Genomic DNA, 14841 nt, shown 5'->3' with positions numbered 1-14841 from the left:
TGTAAAACATGACACCTGTGGCTCTCATCACCACCCACTCCTCTGATGTTATACTTCTTTCTCTGGCCATTGCTTCTCAGGCTCCTTTTCTGGATCTTTCTTCTACCTTTTGGATTTAAACTATTTGTGGCAGCTACTCAGGGCTTGGTCCAACTTCTTCCTCTCCTAATCCTACACTCTTCCTCATGCACTCATATATTTGCAGAGGTTTTACTTCCCATCTTTTCTCAAAAGATTAATTTAGATGCCAGTGAATATAAGGAAGATTCTGGTGATTCCTATTTCTGGAGAGCCTTTCTCTCTCAAGTCGGGGAAACATTCACAGAAATGAGTACGTGTAGCTGCTGACATTTTGCGATCCCCACATGGACAAATAATCAAAATGAGGACTTCTTTGACAGAGCATGAGCTCTTTGGGGAAATTTGATAGATCCATAACTTTGTCCTTCCTCAGGTCTCAGTGTGATAGCACTCAAAGGATCTTTGTTTTTAAAGTTCTTATTTTAGCTTCAAAAAGCTATTTCTTACATTGGATCATTGCTTATTTCCTCCCAAGGAGAGCACACATTTCTAGGCTTTTGATAATATGACTTATTTTTATGACCAGGATACTTGATAATCATCTTACTTTTTTCAGACATAACTTAATCAAGATTAGCTCTCTGTTGGAAGAACTATTTAAAAACTATTTAAAATTTCTACTATTTACAGTAGAAAATGCCTTAAAACTTTTTAGTGCAATGTAATATTTTGTAGTTGAATGGACCAGGCAGCATGGTTACTTCAATTACTTCAGAAAACTTTACCTAACTAGGAACTTTGTTTAGAATCCTGTGTATTTGAGTACTGAGAAATGCCAGCACAGTGAAAGAGTCCTTCTCTATGGGAAATATTTGCTGCTGAATCAATCAGGCTGAAAGTCCTAGTTTTATGACATGCTAACTATATATCTCATTTGATCCTTGATGGGAGATTTCTCCAAGGAATATTGACTTCTTCAATTAACCAGTTTAAAATCTCTCATTATAATGAGCAATTATGTAGAATAGCAGAAAGTTATGTGCTTTGACACTAGGCCAACCTAGGTTCAAATGCTGACTCAGCCACTCATTACCTGTAATATTTACTAAGAGATAATTTAACTTTCCTGATTCTCCTTTATCACCTATAAATTAGTTTAAAATTTCATTTTTTCAGAACAGTTTTAGGTTTACAACAGAACAAGGGAAGGTATGGAGATTTCCCATAAACCTCCTCCCCCTACACAGGCCTAGTGTCAATCCTATGGGATTGATCAAAAATATAATGATGTATATCCATCATTATAATATCATACAGAGTATTTTCACTGCCCTAAAAATCCTTTGTGCTCTGCCTATTCGTCCCCTATCTCTCTTCCCCTTCTACCCCTGACAATCATTGATCTTTTTATTATCTCTATTGTTTTGCCTTTTCTAGAATGTCATGTAGTTGAAATCAAACAGTATGTATGAAGCCTTTTCAGGTTGGCTTCTTTCACTTAGTAATATGCATTTAAATTTCCTCCATGTTTTTTCATGGCTTGATAACCATTTCTTTTTAGTGCTGAATAATATTCCACTGTTAATATTCCACAGATATATCACTATTTATTTATCCATTCACCTACTGAAGGACATCTGGGTTGCTTCCCAGTTTTGCCAATTATAAACGAAGCTGCTATAATCAGCCATTGCACATTTGTGTGTGTGTTTTCAATTCCTTTGGATAAATACCGAGGAGTGTGATTACTGGATCATACGGTAAGAATATGTTTAGTGTTGTGAGATGCTGCCAAACTGTCTTCCAAAGTGGCTGTGCCATTCTGCACTCCCAACAATGCATGAGAGCTCCTGTTGCACCACACCTTCAGCCTTTCGGGTTGTCAGTGTTCTGGATTTTGGCCATTTTAATAGGTATAGAGTGATATCTTATTGTTGTTTTAATTTGCATTTCCCTGATGACATATGATGTGGAGCATCTTTTCATATACTTACTTGCCATCTGTATATCAGCTTTGGTGAAGTGTCTTTTAAGGTCTTTGGCCCATTTATTTTTATTTTTTTATTGTTATGTTAATCACCATACATCATTAGTTTTTGATGTAGTGTTCCATGATTCAGTTGTTTGTGCATAACACTCAGTGCTCCACACAGAACATGCCCTCTTTAATACCCATCACCAGGCTAACCCATCCCCCCCACCCCCCTCCCCTCTAGAACCCTCAGTTTGTTTTTCAGAGTCCATCGTCTCTCATGGTTCGTCTCCCCCTCCGACTTACTCCCCTTCATTCTTCCCCTTCTGCTATCTTCTTCTTGGCCCATTTTTTAATTAGGTAGTTTGTTCTTTTACTGTTGAGTTTTAAGGGTTCTTTGCCTACTTTATATAACAATCCTCTACCACATGTGTCTTTGGCAAAAATTTCCTTGTAGTATGTAACTGTCTTCTAATTCTCTTGAAATTGTCTTTCACAGAGCAGAAGCTTTGGATTTTGATGAACTCCAGCTATCAATTATTTCTCTTATGGATCATATCTTTGGTGCTGTATCTAAAAAGGCACTAAAGTCATCTAGATTTTCTCCTATGTTGTCTTTTAGAAACTTCGTAGTTTTGCATTTTACATTTAGGTCTATGATCCATTTTGAGATAATTTTTGTGAAGGGTATAAAGGTTTGTGTCTAGGTAAATTTCTTTGCATGTGGATGTTCAGTTGTTCCTTTATTGAAGAAAACTTCTCCATTGTATTGCCTTTGCTCCTTTGTCAAAGACCAGCTGACTTTATGTTGGTGTATTTCTGGGCTCTTTATTCCCTTCCAGTGATCTATTTGCCTATTGCTTCACTAATACCACATTGTCTTGATTACTGTAGCTTTAGAGTAACTATTGAAGTTGGGTAGCATCAGTTTTTATTTCCTTTAATATTTGTGTTGGCTATTCTGGATCTTTTGCCTCTCCATGTAAACTTTAGAATCCGTTTGTTGATGTCCATAAAATAACTTGCTGGGATTCTGAATGAGATTGCATTGAATCTGTAGATCAAGTTGGGCAGAACAAGCATTTTGACAATGTTGAGTGTTCCCATTCAGGAACATGGAATATCTCTGCGTTTTATTTAGCTTTTCTTTTTTTCAATCAGAGTTTTGTCATTTGCCTCATATAGACATTGTACATATTTTGTTAGATTTATACTGAAGTATTTCATTTTCTTGAGTGCCAATAAAAATGGTGTTATGTTTTTAATTTCAAATTTTACTTGTTCATTTTTGGTATATAGGAATTCAACTGACCTTTGTATATTAACCTGGTATCCTATAACATTGCTTTCATTGCTTATTAGTTCCAGGAAACTTTCAATTCTTTTGGATTTTCAACATAGACAATCATGTCATTTGTGAACAACAATAGTTTTATGCCTTCCTTCTCAATGCATGTAAGTTTTATTTCCTTTTCCTGCCTTATTATATTAGCAAGGATTTCCAGTATGATGTTGAAAAGGAGTGCTAAGAAGGGACATCCTTGCTTCATAGCTGATCTTAACGGGAAACCTAATTTCTCACCATATAATGTTAGTATAGGTTTTTTGTAGATAGTCTTTATCAAGTTGAGAAAGTTCCTCTCTATTCCTAATTTACTGAGAGGATTTTTAAATTTTTTTTTTTTAAATCATGAATGGGTACTGGACTTTGTCAAATGCCGTTTTTTTTTTTTTTTGCATCTATTGATATGATCGTGTGATTTTTCTTATTTAGTTCATGGATGTGATGGATTGCATTAATTGATTTTCAAATGCTCAACCAGCCTTGCATATCTGGGATAAATCCCACTTTGTCATGGTGTATAACTGTTTTTATACTTTTTTAGATTTGATTTGCTAATTTTCTTTAGGGATTTGCATTTATGCTCATGAGAGATATTAGAGCTGTAGTTTTCTTGTATTATATTGTAACAAGATTTTGTTATTACGGTAAGAGGCTGGCTTCATAGAATAAGTCAGGAAGCGTTCCCTCCGCTTCTATCTTCTGAAAGAGGTTGTAGAGAATTGGAATAATTTCTTTCTTAACTGTTTAGTATAATCCACTAGTGAAACCGTTTGGTCCTGATGATTTCTGTTTTGGATAAATTGGTTTTAATTATGCATATGTCATAGGGTTATTGTGATCATTAAATGAAATGACGTGGGCGCCTGGGTGGCTCAGATGGTTAAGCGTCTGCCTTCGGCTCAGGTCATGATCCCAGGGTCCTGGGATCGAGTCCCGCATCGGGCTCCCTGCTCCTTGGGAGCCTGCTTCTCCCTCTGCTTCTCTCTCTCTCCCTCTCTCTCTCTCTCCTCCTCTGCCTCTCATGAATAAATAATAAAAATAAAATCTTTAAAAAATAAATGAAATGACGTAATATCTGGTAGTAATAATAATACGTCCCCAGTCAGGATCAAAAGCTTCCTCTAGATATTGATGTGATTCTGAAATGGACATATTTACAGTTAGATATAATAATAATTAAAATATGGACAAGATTTTGTGACTCTTTGTACATATATTATGTAGTTTTATTCTTTAAAATAACCACTTGCTTGACGGGACTTATCTCTATTTTGCATGAGGAGGTAGAGTGTGGGAATTGCTAGGTACTTCTTCATGCTTCTCCTCTTAGGTTAGTGCCAGAGCCAGGTGGTGAAATCAGTGTCTCTCATTACCTTACAGTGTACTGACAGACCTAGACCTCCGCAGACTGAAGTAAATCTTAGATAAACTCTAATAATATTCAGCATGATGTGTTACAAATAATAAATTTTTCATGATTGTCAAACGAGTCCACCTAGAGATAACATAAAGTGTGGCAGAAACCTAGTACTTCCTTTGTTCTTTTATTTATGGTAGTAAATAATTACATATTATTTAATTAAAGTAAAAGTTTAAGTAAAAAATTAAATATTAAGCCTATTTGCAATACAAACTGAAGGAAAGCTGGACACAGAGTGTTAAGTTATTTTTATTAGAGTTGGAAATAACTTCTTTTAAGATAACCAAGAGAGTTTTATGTCTCGTGTGATGAGTGTTTCAATCTAACTTTGCATTTCTGATACCTCGGATGGAGGGTTTTAGAATTTGGATCATCGCAATATGCCAATTTCACATCCTACTCCTATGTCCCTATGTTAGTGTTTTTAATACCTGGTGTGTAATCAATTTCTTATTTTTTACCCCCAGCACATGTGTGCACGCGCACGCACATGCACACGCACACACACATACACACACACACACACACACTCAGACTTTAATTTCTCACTAACTCCTTAGTGGAGCTTTAAACTTTTTGTTCAGTACATAGAAACTATGAGAACATAACTGAAATTAAAAACTTTTTGACCAATTAGACAGTTAATTAACTACACTATTTTTAACTACTATTGCAGACTGAAGAAAATAACATGAGTAGAAAAAAGGATTTGATTCAGTTTCTATAATCTGGAATTATTTAAAAATCATAGTGTGGGTTAGAGAATAATTTTTTTAAAGGTGAAATCATGCTTTTCATACAAATATAAAATGAACTTATGTCAAAGATTTTCTCATTAATTGAGGGAAAAAAAGATGTTACAACTAGTTCAAGCATCAAAAAGCAGAGACATTTAGAGATCAGAAATACTGAATAAATGTGCAAATGGATGCAACACAGCCTTCCTCCCCTCTCCTCCTCCTCTCTTTTCTGGGAGTGCGGTGTGGGGGTGGGGCTTCCCTCCACTGGACAGAATTTCTTCCTGTATCTATAGACAAGCATTACTCACTGCACTGCTATCAGTGTTCTATAATTTAGAGTTGTAAAATAGTCTAAAGACAATGAAGGCCAAAGAGCGCCTATGGAATCAGTCAGTTAACCCTGAAGGCTGTGCTCTGAAGCCTTAAACAGTGCATAGTTTTCTACTGAAGCACATGTTTTTCCCTACACTTGGAAAATGGTGATAGGACTTTCCACCTTATGAAACACTGTAGTCAGGTTGTGAATATTCACTGTTTTAGTGTAGATTACCTTGGGACAGAAATACTTGTTTACTTCTTAGAGCAAACCTGAATATCAAAAGAATTCATGAGATTCCATATTGGCGTGAGAGAATGGGCACAAGGTAACTTCTAAGCTTGTGTTTTGACAAAGTCCTGGAAAAGTTAAGTAAGCCACTTGGACCTTTGGACATCTTTATGGTCTCTTCCAAATTTATGATTCTAAGAATTTGTTGCAAAGAAATAATTTCTTTGCCCCCAACCCAGCCCAAATCTACTGAATCAGTCTTCGCACGATTAGTGACAGGTTTCTAGAATTGGGAATTTTTCCAGCCCTCAAAGGGAAGTGAAGTCCTGAAAAATGTGTTTAATTTGCACATTGCTCCCCGTTGTTCACAAATTTGATATAGAATTTCATCTTGAAGCTCAGCAAGAGAACATGGCTTTGATTTTAAGAAGCTTCAGTGATTGGACCTGGTAGTGCAATGACCAGAGGTGTACCAACATCAGGGACTGCTCACTGTTGGTGTAAAAAGACTCCTTAGCAGCCTTTGTTTGCAACTGTGCGCCAGGGGGGAAGGAAAGCAAACATAAAAGGGAGAAAAAAAGGAAAATGGAGATTTTCTACTTTTTGGAATGTCTCTTATTTGAGGAATGTTGGTATCATCATTTTTGAGAGCTTTCAAAATTGCTTTGTTTCTCACTATGATCAATGTGTTTGAATAGCTTAGCTTATAGCATTTGATGGAGTTTGTATTTTTATCTTGATGAGAATGCAGTTCTCATTAGCATTAACGACAATTCACATTGCTCTTGTCCCAATTTGCCAACTGTCTTTTTCCTTTTGGAAAATGGATATTTTCTTTCTACCTCTCCTAAAACTTCTCCAGCCTTAAATATTTAGGTGGATTTAAATTGTGTTTTAAACCCCATTCGTCTATAACTTCCAAATATTTGCAAGTTATATCTTTGTGCAACTTACTTAGTAAACATATCACAGTAAGTAAGTGATGGAAAGATGTATTAAATTAAGAATTTAATTTCTTTAGTGGGATGCTTAACACACTCTTCATTAAGAAAAAATACACATCTGCAACAAACTCCTTTAGCATGTGTGTGTGAGCGCGTGTGTTTTCCCGCATCTGTTGTAGACTCCTGAGATTATTTTTGTATAAACTGTAATTGTCCTTTTTTGGAAATCAATACAGAGCAACAAGGCATTTTTCCTCTAGATAATAGTAATTCTTTAAATGGAAAGTACCTTTGGCCATTGTTTCATTTTTTAGAGGTTCAAATTATTTTAGTATGATTAATGAGAGCAGCAGTTCCTTGACATTCTTAATAACTATATCCTGTCAGTTTAAGACCTCACTTTGCCCAATTTATGATTAAATGCTCCAATTATAGTTAGATGTGATACAAATAGTTCTTGTGCTTGTCTATGACAGAATTTGGAAACTATAGTTTTGATCAAACCTGTATCCTCATGGATATTAGTGAGTATAAATAAAATATTACTGTAGTCACCTTGTTATCTTGCTGGTGCTTCAGCTTCGTTGGTTAATCTGGGGTGGTTTTACAGTTTATTTGAAACTCAAAGAAGCCTACCATATAAACCAGTAATTGACGGAATATCAAAATGCCCTAATAATACTGATTTCCTTAAAGACAACACCTCCCCAGCTCTTACTCCCCTCATCCTTGGTATTCTGAACATGGCTGACTCTTCTGAGGAGGAATAAAAAGAGCCTGTTCAGGTCATAGCCAGGACCTTTGTCTCCTCTGTCCTGGCTTGTGTCTGTGATTCTTACATTCTTGGAACCTTAGTTTGGTGATGCGTTAAGCGTCATCTCTCTGGCCTCCCGGACCCAGCTTTGCACATTGCTTTGATTCTGGTTTCCCTCAAATTTCAAATAGGAAATTCTCTGTGTTCCTGCAATGACACACATCTTGCCCCTGAATTACTGTGAAGGCCAAAATTAATCTTCCAGTCTTGCAGTTCTCCATCATTTTCAATGAATCCAGAATAAACTTTCTTAAAACCCAAATTTCAACCTATCATCCTCTGCCTTAGAGTCTTCAGTGATAGCTCTTTCCCCTCAGCTCCTTTGGGAAAGGAAAGAAGCCCAATTTATGGCTCCAGTCACAGCTCATGCCTTGACTCACCATACACGCTATGTTCTAGTCAAGGTATTTTAGAGTGGGATGCTCTGGCCAGCAGCATCAGCACTACCTGGGAACTTGTCAGATTTGCAGATTCCTCAGGTTTCCACCCCACATCTACAGAATCAGAAACACTGAGATGGAGCCCAATGATCTGTGTTTTAACGAGCCCGCTAGGGGCTTCTGAAGCAGGCTCAAGTTTGAGAACCTCTGCTGTCATCCCAAACACATGGAATTCTAAAGCATGATTTCTCTTTCTCCTTTCCAGAATTAATTATCTGCCTCCCAACCCCCAAACTCAGTTCCCAGTGCTCTACCCCATCATCATTCATTCTCCTATTTGTCCTTCAGTACAAGACAAAACCTCATCCAAGTGCTCTGTATATTCCCATACTAGGTCCCACATCCCTTCTTTGTGTCCCCATGCAAACTCTGTGCTAGCTTTACGCTAGTCCTTGCCAGCTAATAGCCTGATATTTTGCCATCATGCTCCCTCCTCCCCTCAAGATTATAATTACTACAGGAGTAGGGCAGAAAGCTGATGGTTCATGAAATTTCTTTTTTCTCAGGTGACCATAATGCCCGAAGCAAAATAGATCCCTAAGTATGAAACAAATGCTTACTGGATGGATATGTTAAAGCTGTTTGCTTTACATCAGCTTCTAATCGTCATTTAAAATGACTGATATCATTTCATACATATATATGAAATGTAATGTATATGTCTTCTTAGCTTGATTTTAAGATTAAAAAAGATCTTCAGTTGTACAGGTCACTTTTTTTGGTATGTTCTCCTTTTCTTTCATCAATACCAAAGCAATATTGTCTGTACATGGAATTTTATTTCAAAGCATTACCTGAAATGGCATACCAGTAAATGCCTAGAATCACTAATTATTGTCAGGAGGAGGATGGGTGTATAGCCAGGAAGATGTCTGTACCTGGACTAATTTTGAATGAGCCTTCCTTATTCATTTTTGTTCATACATGTTAACGTGTGCTGATTAACAGTATATAAAGTCTTCTGGAATTTTCTTGGAAGACTGGACTTATTTATTTATCTGGATTTTGAAAGTATGCTTTCCTATTCCAAGCCTGTAGTCTTCTCATATAAGTAATAGCATTTATTCCAGAAAAAATGCTGACAGATAATCAAAAGCTAGTGAATTCCCTAAAATCACTGAATGCCACCAAAGAAGTTCTATCTCAACTAGCACTCCCATGGGTAAGTAAAAGAGTAAACAGAGATATCTCTAAGGTATATCTTAATAATTTCCAGGTTCATGCTTAATAAAATCAGTGGATTAGTTGAGTCAGGCTCCCATCTTATGGAATAGCTTCTGAAACTCCAGAAATGGTTAGTGAAGATAATCTAAAAAGTATTTCAAATATGGAATTGCTGGTAATGCCAATACTATCAAATATCACTAATAACTTCACTTCCATCTTGAAGGAAATAAGAACTGAATATTGAAATGTGATCCAGTTTCAGTTCCCTGGAATACAGTTTTCAATGTCTGAGAGAAAAAACTTACAAGAACATGGGCATTTTAAAAGGATTAAAAGGTTTTATGGTTTTACCCTCTTCTTTCTGAAAAGTATTGCCTCCTTGCTAACATTTATAAGCTACTTTTGAAGTTCATATGGTGTAAGATAAAGACAACTTATTGAAATACTTCCTGAAAAGACATGTGCCCTGGCTATTTCTAATTGGAAAAATAGACTTTGCTGTATGGGTCAGATGACTAGCTATTCATCTTCAAGAATGGATTGTTTCTAAAGTTTTTGTTTTTGTTTTTAGATTTTATTTACTTAAGAGAGAGAGAGAACACAAGAGGGGGGAGGGTGGGTCAGAGGGAGAACTGGGACTTGATCCCAGGACCCTGAGATCATGACCTGAGCTGAAGGCAGAGGCTTAACTGACTGAGCCACCCAGGAGCCCCTAAGGTTTTTTTTTTTTTTTTTAAGATTTTATTTATTTATTTCACAGCGAGAGCAGGAACACAAGCAGGGGGAGTGGGAGAGGGAGAAGCAGGCTTCCCGCCGAGCAGGGAGCCCGATGCGGGGCTTGATCCCAGGACCCTGGGATCATGACCTGAGCTGAAGGCAGATGCTTAATGACTGACCCACCCAGGCGCCCCGGGCCCCTAAGTTTTATTGAGATGCATCAAGTACCAAAGACTAGATGACTAAACCTCAGGATCATGAAATTGAACCACTGTCTTTCATACCTAAAATGAGAGTGTGAGACATCATGATCTCTAAGGATCCTCGATACTTTTCTAAAGAGGAGAACTGCCTAGTTAAAAAAGGTGGTCAGGCAGTCCTAGAGCTACCATCTTCTGTTCTAGACAGTTATTCAGTCTCTGTGAGTCCCACTTTGTACACCCGCAAACTGAGAACACTATGCCTATATCACAGAATTACAGCACAATTTCATTCATGGTTAGTGAACCTAAAGTACATAGGATTACACCTAGCATGGTGAAGATGAGACCTTCACGAGACCCATTATTAAGCAGGTATGCTTCCACCCCTGTCAGCAATTACATGTGTAACTTTAGGAAAGCCACTTAAACCAAAATTGCTATCATCAGTCAAACCTGGATTCTGAGGTCTAATAGGAACCACAGTTTTGAGGCTCTCCACATATACAAAGTGCCCTTGGGTGAGAATATCAACCATTTTCAGGCTGACCAATTCTCATGGGAAAAATATCCTATGGTTATTACTTTTTTGGGTGATTTACTATTTAAAAATAGATTGCCTCGGGGTGGTGGGAGAAGTGCTGAAAAGGATGCATTTTCACAAAATTTTAAAAACAGTTCCATGGCTCTACACACACCCCCTAAAGCAGTTGCTAAAAATGGTGCTTGGTGTTGTATCCCTTGGCTCAGAGCCTCTCATTCGCTATGGGTACACTGAAAATAATACAGGAAATACTTTATTCAAGAGAAGTTAATTTATCCTTTCTTCAGGCAGCCTCAGCTGTGCCAAATCTAAACCACTCTTGAGGGTCTACATATGAAGCTGCATTGGTTGTGTTTTTTTTTTTTTAAAGATTTTATTTATCTATTTGACAGAGAGAGACACAGTGAGAGAGGGAACACAAGCAGGGGGAGCAGGAGAGGGAGAAGCAGGCCTCCCGCGGAGCAGGGAGCCCGACGCGGGGCTCAATCCCAGGACTCTGGGATCACGACCTGAGCCAAAGGCAGACGCTTAACGACTGAGCCACCCAGGCACCCCGGTTGTGTTTTAAGTGAAAAGGAACATATTCCTTTGTTGCTGGGCTCCAAGACACAAGTGTATGCAGTTGAGTTACCTGTAAAACTGAAGTCCAGAGCATGCCATCCCACTACTCAAAACCACCCAACAGCATCTCATCCCATGCAAATCCTCACTCTAGTCGACATAACCCTGCACAACTGGCTCTCTCTTCCCTGGGACCTCATCTAATCTGCCCTTCTCCCCAACCACTAGCTTCAGTCACATCAGCCTTCCCAGATTCTCCTGCCTCAGGGCCTTGACACTCCACCTTTGCTTAGAAGGCTCTTTGCCCAGATACCTATCTATCTTCCTTCTTTCTCCTCTCGCTTTCCTAAGGGTTTTACTGATATTATCACCCTCTCACTGTGGACTTCTCTGGCCACCCTTTCTGTTATTGCAACCCTCCCATTCCTGCCTGATTCCATCATTTATGTATTTCTCCTTAGTTATTATTATTAAGTAGTGTTCTATACATTTTTATAATTTATCTTGTTAATTGCTTCCTCCACTACGTTGTGAGTTAGAGAGAGCAGGGTTTTTTTTTTTTCCCCCTTTATTCACTACTTATAAAGTATTGAAAATAGGACCTGGCCCAGAATAGGTTCTCAATATATTCTTATTGAATGAATGAATAAATGAATGTTGATAGTTTCACTGAGGACAGATAATTCATTGGGACAAAGCATCAGAGATCTTACGGCATAAGCTCCCAAAGGAAAAGACTAAGTTTTGCTAATTCTCTGCCTCCTCAGAGGTTTGCAAAGCTCTGGCATATAGTAGGAATACAATAAATATTTATTTTCTGAATTAGTTTATTAATTAATGATGTAAGCCTAATTAACATCACAGAGTATTCTGAAATAAAACATCATGCTATGAGCACTGCTTTCATATAATTTGGCTATCAATTTTGTTTTAGAAAATTAAGTAGATTCCTTATTTCTGAGCCTCAATGTTCATATTTTTAAATGGGAGCAATATCATTTTTTAGTGGAAGTATCTAAGAATTAGAATAGCTAGACTATACAATGTTTTACAGATAGTAATAAACATTATATGTTATTTTTCTTTTTTAAAAAATCACTCTAGCTCAAAAGTGACTCCTATGATACAATTTACATTTACATTGTTCTCTTTGAGAAAGAATTTAAAACCTCAGTAACAACACAACCATCTGCAATAATAAAACAAATTGTAGATTCATATTCTTTTAAGTTCCTCCCTAAATTTCCAAGCTACACCTGTGCAGGAAGTATTACAGCACATAAACAAAGTCTTATTCATTGATTACCATCAGAAAAGAGAAAAAGGGGGAAAAATCTACAACTTCCACAGGAAATTCCAAGCACAAATTCTCACAGCTGCCTCTGTTCACTTGCTGTTACTGCTTTGACCATTGTTTTAACTATGGCTCTAAAAAGAGCCATTAGTTTCATGGTACTTTTACCTGCTTAAAGTAAAGTACTATTGCTGCTCTCCAGCCTTGATGGTTGTAATACTTGCACTAATCAGCCAGGCTGAATTAAGCTAGGCAACCTAGGAAGTGAAAGATTAAATTGTGGAAGTTAAATTGAGAGTGTAAAAATTTTTTATTCCATATGCCATAAAGTGTGTATATAGTTCCTTCAATTGTAGCCCCAGAAATCAGTCTTTGTTGGAAGGCACACTTTATTAATTTTCAGCTACATAGGCCTGGGGCAGACAGGAGCATCATCTTTTAAAATTAATAGTATTATGGTTATAATTTTCCTCTTATCATCAGGAGTAGAAGATTTATAAGAGTAATTGTTTCAAGGGAACCTTGATAAGGGAACTAATATTATACTGCAGAGAGGTTTCTAAATTTATCCCAATTGTGAACTTGCCCTATTTATCTAAGTTCCTGGAATTTATTTTTGTTTTGTGCCGACCAGTCTTTGACTCATTCATCTCATTAGTCCTTCTTTGTTAAACTTTGATTAAGTTCTAAGAGAGGCTATGGTTAGAAAACAGCACTGACTGTATGTGGTATAATTTATTGTCTAAGTTGGTAAAATTGTCTGTTTTGATAATTTTTAGTCATTTTCTGACTCTTCAGAGTGGTTAAAACTTTAAATAAATATACTTTTTAAAGATTTTATTTATTTATTTGTCAGAGAGAGAGAGAGTACAAGCAGAGGGAGTAGGAGGCAGAGTGAGAAGCAGGCTCCCCACCGAGTAAGGAGCCCGATGCAGGACTTGATTCCAGGACCCTAGGATCATGACCTGAGCTGAGGCAGATGCTTAACTGACTGAGCCACCCAGGCATCCCTAAACAAATATTTTTAAAAGTAAATCAGTCAAGTTCACAATTGGAATAAGTGTGGAAATGTTTTAGATATTATACATATTTTGGGGGTAATTTCCTTAGAATATTAATATCTTAATATGATCTATAAAAATTGGGTTTGAAAGATTCTTAAATTCAAATAGAATGGCTCTCAGTATTTTTGATCTTAATGTTGACTATATTTGGTTGAATGCATGCTTTGGTCAAGACAATACATTGATTCTCTCATCTCTAGATTGACTCTTTTTTTTTTAAAGATTTTATTTATTTATTTGACAGAAAGAGAGACAGTGAGAGAGGGAACACAAGCAGGGGGAGTGGGAGAGGGAGAAGCAGGCTTCCCGCCGAGCAGGGAGCCCCATGAGGGTCTTGATCCCAGGACCCTGGGATCATGACCTGAGCCGAAGGCAGATGCTTAATGACTGAGCCACCCAGGCACCCGCTAGATTGACTTTTGATCCCCTTTTTCTCTGGGCTGATTTTTTTTTCTCTGAATAGTCCTCTGGCTACCAAACGCTCTTAGATGGGGGAAGATGCGGTATTTAGAGGCTTATGGTTGAGGTAATATGTCTAACATTTTCGTTTATTTATACTACAAATATTTACTGAGTACTGCTTTATTATCTATTGTTAAATAACAAACCACTTCAAAAGAACAGTAGCTCAGAATAACAATCTCATTATTTTGCATGACTATGTGTGTTGGCTAAGGCTCAGCTAGGCAGTTATTTTGCTGGTCTTGCTTGGAGTCTCACACATGAGATTGCAGGGGTTGGATCACCCAAGATGGCTTCTTCACTCATGTGTTGGGCACCTTGGTGCTCCTACATGTGGCCTTTCTCTCCAGTGGGGTTGGCTAGATTTCTTATATAGTGGCTCATGATTGTAAGAGGCAGTTAGTGGAAGCTGTCACTCTTCTGTAAGTCTGATCTCAAAGCCCAAGGATGTCACTTCCACTGTGTTCTATTGGTCAATGCCAACCACAAGATAAGGCCATTCTCAAAGGATTTTTAAAGGAGGGAAATGAGTGTTTCAGCTCAGATTAGAGAACTGATAAAACATCTCTCCTACCTCTACAATAAGACA

The sequence above is a fragment of the Eumetopias jubatus genome, unplaced genomic scaffold, assembly GCF_037043125.1.
Source record: "Eumetopias jubatus isolate StellerSeaLion01/CBP00866 unplaced genomic scaffold, mEumJub1_p1.0 scaffold_4, whole genome shotgun sequence".
In the NCBI taxonomy this organism is placed as follows: Eukaryota; Metazoa; Chordata; class Mammalia; order Carnivora; family Otariidae; genus Eumetopias; species Eumetopias jubatus.
This window is presented reverse-complemented; position numbering follows the sequence as displayed.